General features: G+C 42.0%; 1 protein-coding gene across 3 annotated transcripts in view; it reads left to right on the forward strand.

The window, feature by feature from the left end:
• Positions 1–12,363, forward strand: part of NFIA (nuclear factor I A) — a 401,134-nt gene that overhangs the window by 89,249 nt on the left and 299,522 nt on the right. The gene's annotated exons all lie outside the window — the stretch shown is intronic.

The raw sequence follows: 12,363 nt of genomic DNA on the forward strand, positions 1-12,363 counted from the left end.
TGGTACTTTGATGGTCTAAGCAGAGCAAAAGTTAGTGTCACTGCCTTTTTAACGGCTGGACACTTATCATCAAGCTGTGCCAACATCAGTGATCGTGAGCTACGAAGGTGTTTGGTTTTGATAAGCTTGGAAGAAGCAGACTTTGTTGTTGTTGCTGTTTAAAAAAAATAGCTATTGGACTGTTTCAGTTTCCTAAAAGAGAGGAGAAAGGGAAAGAAGAGGTATTCTTCCCTAAATAGAAAAGACAGAAAGTTTATAGAAAATAGTACCTAAGTTGCTAACGCAGTATTTACCTTTGTTATATGATTGTGTGTGTGTGTGTGTGTGTGTGCACGCACGCACGCGCATTCACAGGCACACATGACTTTTAGTTTGCCTACATAGTATAAGGCCTTTGAATAGATACCAGATTTGCTCTGTAACCTTGGAAGATTTATTTACTCTCTCAATTCCTTTTATTCCAAATCTTTTATCAAACACTGTATATTATGGTCTCTAAAATTGTTAAGCAAAAGGAAGTGTGGAAAAAAATTCCAAGATACTAAATTTATTCCAAGCTCAAAGTATTACAATAGGAAGATGGCGTCTAACCCATACACTTGAAATAAAAAGCCAAGCAAATGGAAATGTGATATATTTAAGAGGACATTTCTTAGAGGGGAAAAAAAAAACGGGTTTGATGTTCCTTCCATATTGACACTATTCGTTATATTTTAATTTAAACATTATTTAAAAAACATGTTTAAAATAACTATAGTGACATTTCTTGTCTGGTTGAGCCAGAGGATGGTATGACACAAATGTTATCTATAATGCAGGCTACATTGAATCATTAAAGCCTCATCTTTGTTAAAACACTGAATATATGATTTGGGAGGAGAAGTTCCTTATCTAGGAAGAATTTTTGGTAGGTCTTCTTTAAAGAAATGAGAGAAATGCCCTGCTGATCTCTTTTGAGAAGGAATAAAAAATTGTACCTTGCTGTGGCCACCATGCCAAGGTCCTGTGCTGGTGTGGGTGTGAAGGTGACTGTACTTTTGAACACTTTCAGACCCCTCATTCTAAGCTGCTGTTCTCTTAGGAACTGTGTGCCCTACTAGAGACAGCAGCATTTGATCCTTGAAAAAGGGAGGATTTCCTCTGCACCCCTTTCAAGAGCTTGGTGCAAAGGGTGATTTCAAAGGGTTTACCTTAGCAGCTTTGTCACTGAGTGCAGAGAGGGGAATTTCTGTGATGATTCCAAACTTAGAATAAATGCTAGGGAAGAATCCGTACAGCTCCAAGGACTTCAACCTCCAGGGGAGGAAAGCAGTAATTTATGGATCTCTCTAGAAATTATGGTTGGGTTCTTTTCCCTCTGAACCCGGTCTTCCTTAGTCATGTGACTGGAATTCAATTATCAGTGCCGTAAATAATCTTGTGAATGGAAGCAGTGTGTTTGGCAGTGAATTTCTGCTTCCTAAAGAGAAAGGAACCTTTAGGAGTTATTAGAATAATGCTGGACTGGCCATGATTCCGAAGGCAAATGGTCAGAGAGGCACAGGACTGGGTCCCCGAAGACAGCAGGTTTAGATGAGTCACATGTTTGCTGGGGACGGGTGGCATGAAGGTGGATATGTTTTTATAAACGCATATTTAAAGCAGGCTGTATTTAGAAGTTTATTTATAACTGGTTTTAGGATAAAGCCAGCCTGTTGATGCATATCAGAGTTGATCTTTTGGTCCCATTAGCATCTTTGAAATATTTAACAAGAAGCTGAGTTTAGCACATGAACTCTTTCAGCCATTGTTGGAGATAATGCAGCCCATATTGGATGATTCCTGCTGTAAAACCAGCCGGCATCCCCTTGGTTTTTCCATCTTGCCCTGTGCCTTGTGTTCTAGACTAGGGAAGGTCAGCTTTTTATAGTCAGAAGTGTGTATGCCTTTGAAAATAGCCATTCCCCTACCTGTCCTCAGCCAGTAACAATTTATGTCCTGAAGATAGCAAAGAGTGCTGATTTAATTCATTTTACAACCAGTGTCCTTTCATGGGAGCGAGCAGGCTGGTAAAATTGTTTCAGGAACTAGAACATTTTTCTTGGTTATTTATAACATAACTTGACCATCCAGCTACACAGGGCTTCGTTCAGTTGAGAAGGTCTATTGAATCCAAAAATAATAATCCTTTCTATTTGTCTGGTATTTGCAGTTTTATAAGGAACTTCACATCCATTCTCTCATTTGATTTTTCCGACAACTCCTTGAGGGCAGAGAGGGCAGGTATTACCTGCAAGTCACAGCTGAGGAACCTGAAACTTCAAGTCCTTCTAAGTCCTGCCCAGCGTTTCACAACCACTAAATGACTGGGCCACGAGCCCCCTAGATTTTATTCTGGCTCAAAGGCCAGTGCTCTTTTCACTGTTTGTTTTGATACCCTTGGAAGGTTCGGCGCTCATCTAGGAAAGAAAAATTGGCAGCTCTTGCTGAGGAACACAGAAGTCTGCTGGGAGAAACAGATCCGAGAGAGCTGTGCTGGCTCAAAAGTAAAATGAGAAAAGACCAAGGGGGTCAAGGGCCTTGGCCACCTGCCCTGGTTCACTCCCTGTGTGATTGTGGGCAAGTCACTTCACTTCTCCACGGAGAACTCACTCTTAATCTGGCCAAGGATGACCATCTCTCGTCGGCCGTAGTCACCCTGCAGGTGTATGGTGGAGACAACGAAGTGATTCCTGTGTGGGATTCCTCGGGTGATACACAGGATACATCAGAAAGACGCTCTCACTAGGGGTGTCTTTCATATTTGAGTTTAAGGTGTGAGGTGGAAAAGCAATCATTTTCCTTTATGCTCAGTCGATCAGCCATGTCCAACTCTTTGCGACCCCATGGATTATAGCCTGCCAAGCTCTTCTGCCCATGGGATTTTCTAAACACAAATACTGGAGTGGTTGCCATTTGCTCGTCCAGGATTTTCCATTAATGGGGGCCTCAAATCTACACTCCAGGCAAGGGTAGGGGATTGCTTTATCCGCCCTCAGTCAATTCGTCACTCTTCCTCACTCCCCTTCTTTTCCTTTCTCTCACCTCTCTGGGCAGGACTGTGAAGAGGCCCCTAAGCATTTCCCCTGTGAGATAAGGGCCTGCCACGGAAGGAACATGAGATTTGTACCCAGATATCCCAGCCTGGGTGCTTTCCAGGTGTGTGACCTTCGATACATGGCTTCTCTCAGCCTCAGTTTCTGTTCTGTCAGACTGGGATCAGGGTGATGCCTGAGGGGATTAGCATTAAGTGAGGTAATGGGTGCAGGGTGACCAGCACTTAGAGGGCTCTCAATAAGTATTCTTCTGTGTTAGAGATTGATGATTAGGACGGAGCTGATGAGGGAGGTCGATGCAGAGAGGGATGGCGTTGAGATTTGGCTGTTTTCTTCACTGGAAACACTGCTGTATTATCTTTCAGCTTTCATTTTGTCTCTCTCTGTTTTTCCTCTCTCAGATGTGAGGTGTCTTAAAGGAAAAGACAAGTTGGAAGATGAGAGTCTTACGCAGATGGAGGGGTCCCTGGCTAACTGTACTTGCAGAAGTCTCTCTTCCCATCCATCCTCAGTTTAGAAACAAACGCCCTGTCAGCAGGCCAGGGCAGTTTGCAAGGCTGTGGGGAGGCTTCACCCAGGGAGTGTTACCTGCTCTGAAAGCGACGCCTACACACTTCACAAAGCAGATGGTTTCCTTTGTTTTCCATGTGGTCGAAAAATGAAATGGACCTTTAATAGAATGTGTTGGGGGATTCCACACTCTGTTATGACTCTGGTGCACAGATAGAGATTGGGTAGTGGTGGTGGTCAGTTGCTAAGTCGTGTCCAACTCTTTGGGACCTCATGGACTACAGCATGCCAGGCTTCTCTGTCCTTTACTGTGTCCCGGAATTTGCTCAAACTCATGTCCATTGAGTTGGTGATGCTTATCCTCTGTTGCTCCCTTCTCCTCCTGCCCCCAGTCTTTCCCCACATCATGATATTTTCCAGTGAGTTGGCTCTTTGCATCAGGTGGCCAACGTATTGGAGCTTCAGCTTCAGCATCAGTCCTTCCAATGAATAGTCAGGGTCGATTTCCTTTAGGGTTGAGTGATTTGATCTCCATGCTGCCCAAGGGACTCTCAGGAGTCTTCTCCAGCATCACAGTTTGAAAGCATCAGTCCTTTGGCCTTCAGTCTTCTTTATGGTTCAACCCTCACATCTGCACATGACTACTGGAAAAGCTGTAGCTTTGGCTAGACAGATCTTTGTTGGCAAAGTGATGTCTCTGCTTTTTAATACCCACAGCTTTAGGAGAATTTGTACTCCGACTTTCGACTGGCAGCAGGGTGGGGAGATGAGAAGGAAGTGAGTGAATGATGCTGCTATCATGGGGTCCAAAATGAGTGAGCGGCCAGACACCTGCCATTTGCATGAAAAACTGAGAAGAAGGGAAGGAGCATGTTTCTACCTTTGATCCCACATGACAAAGTGGAAGGGAAAATTGGTTTGGTTCTGTTTGATAACCTTTGAGTGCCTGTGATGTGCCAGGCACTGACTGTGATGGGTGTCTAGGGCATGAGAAGGAAAGATACAGGTGTTGTCTTTGAGAAGGTTCGTTTGAACCACATGTGATGGAGTTGAAGTTATGCTTTGAGTTATAAAAGTTAGGACTTGGGGATGAACTTTGGTTCGGGCACTGTCAAGGGGTGACTTGCTCTTTTGGGAGGTACCCTGGCATGCAGTGAGTAGCACCTTCTGTATCTGGAATGTGTTTAAGAATCGGTATTCTTGAAAGTGTGGCTTCCTCCCCAATGCTGATATAAAGGGTTTCAAAAAGACATGTCTCAAAATTTGGCATTTATTGGGTATTAACAGGCCAGTCCCCAAGACATTATTCATTGTTGACTTTTCAATTAAGCCTTTCTGTATTGATGTTTATCATTATTTCATTTCAAGATTCTGAGAAATGTCATATAACTGCAAAGGTGAAAAACTCTTAACTGCGTTTTCCTCCCATCATAATAACTGTTGGAGGATGGCACCAGGTAATATTTAGTCATGATTTGTCTGTCCCCTTGTTATTCCTTATCTCTTCCTCTCCCTCCCCCTAAAAAAGAGGGTATTAAAAACTTGTGCGATAGAAAGTCTTATTCTAGTAAGTCAGTGTTTATGCGGAGGATTCTCTCATTTGTTTATTGTTGCACGACCTAGTCTTTGTAAGCTGGTTATTTCATTGACAATTACATCTTGATGTGATTACCTTCTGTCAAGTGTCTCCAGTTACGTATTCAGTCAATTTCTTCACTTATTCTACCATCAGTGACACCTGCTATGTGCCGTGCACATGTTAGGCAGGTTCCCGTCATCAAGGAGCGCACTGTCCAAGAAAGAGACGCAACAGTGAATATAGTGAAGTCAGATCTGTCTTAAAAGCTGAGTATTCAGGGCTGTATTTCTAAGAGAGCTTTCCTCTTAGCTGAGTTTTAGAGGGTGAGTGGGTGGATTTGGGGAGGAGATAGAAGGAGTAGCACGTGGGCAGACAAGTGGAGAGCTTGGAGAGGACAGGGTGTGTTCCAGCAGGCGCGTGGGTCAGCCTGGGGGTGTCTAGAGCCACACGCATGCTTCTAAGGCCGTGGCTGACTTGCGCGCTCCACAGTGGAGAGCCACCTGGAGACGGTGCAGGACCAGCAGGACCATAGTGACGGCTTCCCAGGTGCTAATAACCTTTCTCCCCTTTTTAAACGTTGCCATCGTTTTTTATTGTAAATGTTGCTGTTTTAAGTTGGGTCAGAAGCTTTGCAGGATGATAGGGACAAGCATGAATTAGTGAATGACAAAGGTCTTTCAATCTCCTTTGAAAAGTAGTCCTACCAAGTTCCTCCTTTCATCTCAATAGATGCTTAATACGTTAAGCATGCTTTTTCTCCCTTCTAATTGCTTATTTGCAGTTAAAGCCGGTTTTCATATAGAATGTGTTGATGTGAAAATAATTTATTTCTAATTGTAAATAGGCAATATCTACAGTATAGAATATCTAGAAAGAAATAGGTGAATATTAAAACTAACTCTTTTTTTTTCTTCCAGTCTTTCCTGGTGTGCATTTTAAAATAAAAACAGGATCACACTGCAATGAAACAATTTTTAAAAATCCGTTTATTCAGGAGAGAGTTGTATTACTACATTTCTGTAGCAAAACAAGCCTTTTAAATCCTCTGTAGGGAATTCGGACAATTATTTGGGACCACCAAAACCAGAAAAGCAGAAGGAACTGTAGCTCTCCCCTCTCTGTATTTGGTGGTTTAGTCACTAAGTCGTGTCTGACTCTTGCAACCCCGTGGACTGTAGCCTGCCAGACTCCTCTGTCCATGGGATTCTCCAGGCAAGAATACTGGAGTGGGTTGCCATTTCCTTCTCCAGGGGATCTTCCCGACCCAGGGACTGAACCTGGGTCTTCTGCATTGCAGGCAGACTCTTTACCAACTGAGCTACGAGGGAAGCCCTCTCTGTATTTAGTTCTCTGTATTTATGAAAAAGTTCAAAAGAAGCTTATGAGGCGTTAGTTCAAATATAACTTCAGTTGCATGTTATAGGGTCAAGTTATTCCAACATCCTATACCGTCTATATTATCTTAAACAATAGTAGATTCATGATGATGGTAAAAAAAAAAAAATCCGTGATTAAAAAAAAATCTTATTTGTATAACACCATTTACTTAGTGATGTTATGTACATCATCTCATTTAATTCTTACAACAGGGAAAAAAATTACCCTGTGCTGTGATCCTCAGGTATGTTCTGAATCCTTCTTTAAAAAAGGTTATATTATATGTAGCATAGTGTTTATGGTAAGAATTTTCTGTCCTCTGTATGTGTTTTGGAAGGCCATGCATCACATACAAGTCTCTCTCGATTTTTAAGCTAGTCAGACTACCCTTTCCATAATCCCCCTCCTCGAATTTCAGCCATCCTGAGTAGAGGAGCTTTAATCAACCAGCTCTATTATTGGTTCTGTAAGACCTTGACATTTGCAAACTTTATTTTCTGTCTTTTGTCCCACACAGTAGCCACTCTTGCAAATCAACCTTGGGGAGTTAGCATTCTTAATGAAGATCTATAGGAGACTTTCTCCTTAGACTGTAAATCAGCTCTTTCAAGGCACCATTCATCTCTTCCTTTGAGCGCATGAATTGGTATATGGCACCTTACAAGAGCTCATTTATCTTACGTGGGTTCCTAGTTATTCCCTCTGCCCACTTCCCCTGGATTGCCAGAGATCGAGGCAGAAGTGCAGTAGAGGATGGCTTTGTACTTTGAAAGTTGCCAAGGTCAGCTGAGGTGCCTGTGGCGTTGACTTACAGGGAGCTGGTACTGAGTATCACCCATAACTTTTAGGGCGATATCATCCACACCAGCAAAGGAGTTAATTTGCTAAAGCATTCAAGTTACACTTGGGTAATTAAAGGTGGCTAGAGGATAGACAGCAGAGGATAGACAAAGCAGTAGGAGGAAAAGTTTGTTACTGTACCCGACCATTAGAGAGTCTTTTTCCTCTTTAACATTTGTCCAAATTATATAGGCTTCCTTTTGACTTCATAATTAATTTTATACTGATGAGAATGATGAACTTTCACGTACCTCAGCTATATCCTAGGTGCTTTTACAAATGTCTTATTTCTTCATACAATCCTACCATGATGCAGGATCCATTATCCTCATTTCTCATATGACTGGATGATCATTACTGAGATTAAACAAGAATACATAACCAGAGGGGCAGAATCAGGATTCAAAACCACGCATCTCCAACATTTGCCTCTGTGCCCATCCTCTGGCGAGGCTGCGGCTTTATTGGAATCAACCGCTGTTTGAAGGACGCGGCACACTATACATCACATTCTGCTAACAAAGTAACTGAGGCAGAGTGCTGGTATGAGGTTGCAGCTGGCAGTGGACTCCCAGGCCAAGCTTACATTGCTAATAGTGCTAATAATTGTTTTTATAGTTTGGATTTCCTCACAAACAGACTCTAAGACAAAGGTTTGGGTACTTTATTTGGGAGGCGATCCCCGGGAATATGGAGAGGGAGGAAGTCCAGTTAAAGATGCCTTAATGAGCAGACTACTGCTGGGAGCAGCTGGGTCTCAATCCTGGGCGACCCCCGCTGAGAGACTAGAGCACATGCCTCCAGCTTGTTTCACTGAGGGCCAGCTCTTGTCCTTCATTGGTTGAGATTGCTCCTGGGCACATTACTTCTGATCTTCCAGCCTGTCCCACTCTGCCCTGTGAACAGAGAAAGCCCTGAGGTAGAGGGACTCTGGTGTTTGAGATGGGAAGGCTCTCCACCCCAGCTGTAGGTGACCTCCAGGGTGGGAAGGGCACCAATAGTTGCTGCTGCATTTGCTTTTGAAGCCAACACTTGGTGCTGATAAGGATGCATCTAGATCGGTGACCCGGGCTAGAGGGTTGACACCTTGTAGGAGCCAAGCAAGGCAGCAGGAAGGCAGTGAAGCTGGGATTAGTCCTAAGGGAGGAAGAAATCGAGGAATCAAGGCAGGCAGACTCAGGCTTTGGTCCCATTGAAGTGAAGTCGCTCAGTCGTGTCTGACTCTTTGCAACCCCATGGACTGCAGTCTACCACACTCCTCCATCCATGGGATTTTCCAGGCAAGGATACTGGAGTGGGTTGCCATTTCCTTCTCCAGAGGATCTTTCCGACCCAGGGATTGAACCCAGGTCTTCCGCATTGTAGGCAGACGCTTTACCGTCTGAGCCACCGGGGAAGTCTATTCTGCCACTTATTAAATGTGTGTTAGCAAGCCACTTAATTGCTTGGGGCCTCAGTCTTCTCATCTATAAAGTGGACACGACTACCTTACAGGGTTGGTAAAAAAAGCCTTTGTAAATTATAAAGAGATATGCAACCCTCTGCCTTGCTCCTGTTGGTGCTCCTGATGGAGGCATCTGATGGAGTACTCTGTGCTAGTGGAGCTTTGATTAAGGCTGTTTGTTTTTTTTGTGAAGCTCCTGAAGAGCAAGTACCCATCTTAACACCCCGGGAAGCCTGTCCTCAAAATATCCTGACACTTGGGAAGTCAAAGGTCAGTGAATTCAAACCTTGTATAGGTGCCTCCGTCTCAGCATGGTTTCTGGCAGAATCTGGTAAACCTGATTCTGCACCAGATTGAGATTGCATTTGCCGTACCTCCCTATAGAGTGCTGATTGTTTTTCTGGTGAGAGTTGATTTGGATTTGAACCCTGTCAGTCAAGCATTGGTTTTCCTAAAGGTCCACCAGCCTTTTTAGAAGATGTCAGCGAGGCTTTGATCTCTCACACTCCCAGTTTGGTATCTGACCAGGGGCTGACTCTTAAACAGGTGGTTGATGTCAGTGAATCAGGACTCTCTCCACATGTGAGTTTGGCCCTAATGTAGCCAAGAACTGGGTGGATGGCTCATTTTGGTAGCCACCCTTCAGTCCCCCCGGCTCCTTGGGGAGTTACAGACCAGGAGGAGAACACATGGCCCTGGTTGTACCCCTGTACATCCAACATCATGCCCAGGACTTTAGCCCACCCACCCCGTCAGCCCCTGACTTGAACTCCATCACTCAAGAGGGAGCATTAAAAAACCCACACCTCTGACTCATGCTTTGATTTTGCGGCCTAAAGAGGCAAAGACACTGTAAGGAGCTTTTAGGGGCCATCACCATGGAGCCTCTTTATTGCCTAGCAAGAGCCTTAAATGATAATGGGAAACCTCACTATTGATTGGCTGACTCTTAATTCTTCCTCTTTGGGTTTTGAAGTAGAAGTGATGGTCCAGAATATTTATATTACTCATTGGATATATTAAATTAAACATACGAAAGTCCTGAAGCCATTTAAGATGAGGTTGCAGCACTGGTGAATAGGACTTTATTACCAAAAGAGGGAATAGTAGCTTTTAGTTGTGGCTTAGCTGGAAAGTATATTGATGATAAGAATGGTTCAGCAGAGGTCTTGGGACTCTCAGAAGGAGCTCAGAGTGTGTTTCCTTTTAAGAAAGTTCTTCAGGCCCATTCTCTATAAATGTGATGTGATGGGGCTATGATGTGATGGAGGGTGGGGTAACGAAGAGTTAACTGCTGTCCTGGCTGAAGATAAGCCCTGTTGACATCTTGACAAAGGCTGTTACTGGGCTGTTAAGGACTAGAGCTTGAGTTCTGGGGCTCCAAGTCTCAGAAGATAATGTCTACTCGCAATAGGTAGCCATGTGAAGTACAACCTTACGGGACATTGTGGGGTTTAGACTTTATTCCTTTCTCATCTTAAACCTGGTGGAAATTAGAATGGATGAGAGGATTAGATGATTCTGTTAAATGGCCGTTCAGGTATATTAGGGCTATAATTTTTGTTTCAAAAGATTTCAACCCCTAAACAAAATGCAGAGCTGTGGCTGTGAAATGGTTAACATGACTGCCTCTCTTACAGGTTTCCCCAGATATGCTTACTTGGTGTACAATGGATAATTGTTAGCTCTTGTTGTGCAGATGCTGTTGCAGATGGAGTCCTGTACCTGCATGCATAGCAAATGAATTAGACTGGCAATCCCCTTTATAAAGCATAAATATGTAATTTGTTCAGCTGTTGTAATTAAATATGTATGTGTGAAACAGCCACCATTCAGGTCATTAATGATGCGCCATGCCAAATTAGAGCTTACAGACAGTAATGTACATTGTTGTGCAATGAGGGAATTGCAAATAACATAGCTAAGCCTTTCTTAGTAAAGTGATGCATTCAGCAGCTTTAAAAGGAATATTTACAGTTGTAACATTATTTTTATTTAGAAGGTACTTTTTTTGTTCAATGTGAAAGTCTATAAGATGGAATTAGTTTTACCACGTTTAGTTTTATTAATGTTTTAACGTTTTATCGTACAAATGCCAGACTTTATTAAACATGCTGCTTAGTGATAAGTCTTAAGTATCTACTTAGATATAAAACAGCAGTTGCCCCTGTTTTTCTACACAGTTATGATAGAATTGATGTATCATAGCACCTTGGAATGTCTTGATTATTTCATTGCATTAAAAAAAAAAGCCCTCATAATATTTCAACTCTATTCCCCACTGATAGATAAAGAAATTCCACTGACAGTAAACAGTCTTTTTATTTCCATAGAAATTGAGCTGAGAAAAATGCAGTTATCAAAATATAAACAAATAAAAGTGGTAAATTTGCCTCTTGTGCTTCAATTTCCAATGAATTACTTGTGAATCCAAGGAATTTCCTAAGAAAAGTGTCATCCATGGGTCAGAATGGTTGTTTTTAAAATTTTAAGACCCAAAATTTATGAAGTTAATGCACTTGGGAAAATTATGGTTCTGTCCTTTTTCTCCTTGGTTTCATGTTCCAGTCTTTAAAATACTTGAAGCTGAAATTTAAATATATTAAAACTATTTTTATTTTAAATTCTTTCTGCATTTTTCTGCATTTGTATTTTGGTTGCCTACAGACACTCTATTTTTAACATGCATGTTGTTTTGACGGTTGGTACTGAGACTGTAAGAGCTAACCATCTTGACCTTTCTGTTCACCAGGTCAGCAGGAGGAAGCGTCTCAGAGTTAATTCTGTCTTGTTCACAGCTGGGGACAGAACATTCCTCTGTGATCCGCTTGCCCATGATTTGCTGAGATCTCTTGGAAGTCAAATTTGATACTATAAGTCCTGGGCTTCTGAGGTGGAGCACAGATCAACCTTACTGACACATTTGGTTAAGAATTAGATTAGACAAGACCTCTGTGGTCTTTAAAAGTTTCACAAACAGTTGAAAATGGAATTATTTGGTACATTATCTTAGTTTTGCAACAAGTTCCAATTTAGAAATTTCTTTAAGCCCAATATCAACCAAGATTCAGGACCTTGAAGAAATTTCGGTTAGGACTCTGAAAAACAGTGTGCATGGATGTAAAATTTTATTTTCAACAAAACAGCAAGTATTTCAATTAAGCAAATATGTGTTATATTAGAAAGGATTTAAACCATAACAACTTGGCTTGCTTTATATAAATTATTATTTTGTAGTATCAAAAATTTTTACTTAAGAGATGCTCTTATCCTCATATTCTCTGATTTTTCTGTACCATTTTTTTCTGTAACTTTGCAGTTCAACTAAACAGAAACATTTAATTTCAGCATTGAAGAAGTTTGATTCATACATTATTGTTTACGAAATAGAAATGTTACATGGAGGACAATAATTTAAAAATATGGTGACTTGTCTTGGTTGTATTCAAACTGCCCTGAATACTGAAGACCAAAATCCATGAAAAGTCTTTGCCCTGCTAGCTTCTTGCTTAGCATAAACTATGAACTCATAACTTTTC

Source organism: Capra hircus, chromosome 3, assembly GCF_001704415.2.
Source record: "Capra hircus breed San Clemente chromosome 3, ASM170441v1, whole genome shotgun sequence".
NCBI classification, from domain to species: Eukaryota; Metazoa; Chordata; class Mammalia; order Artiodactyla; family Bovidae; genus Capra; species Capra hircus.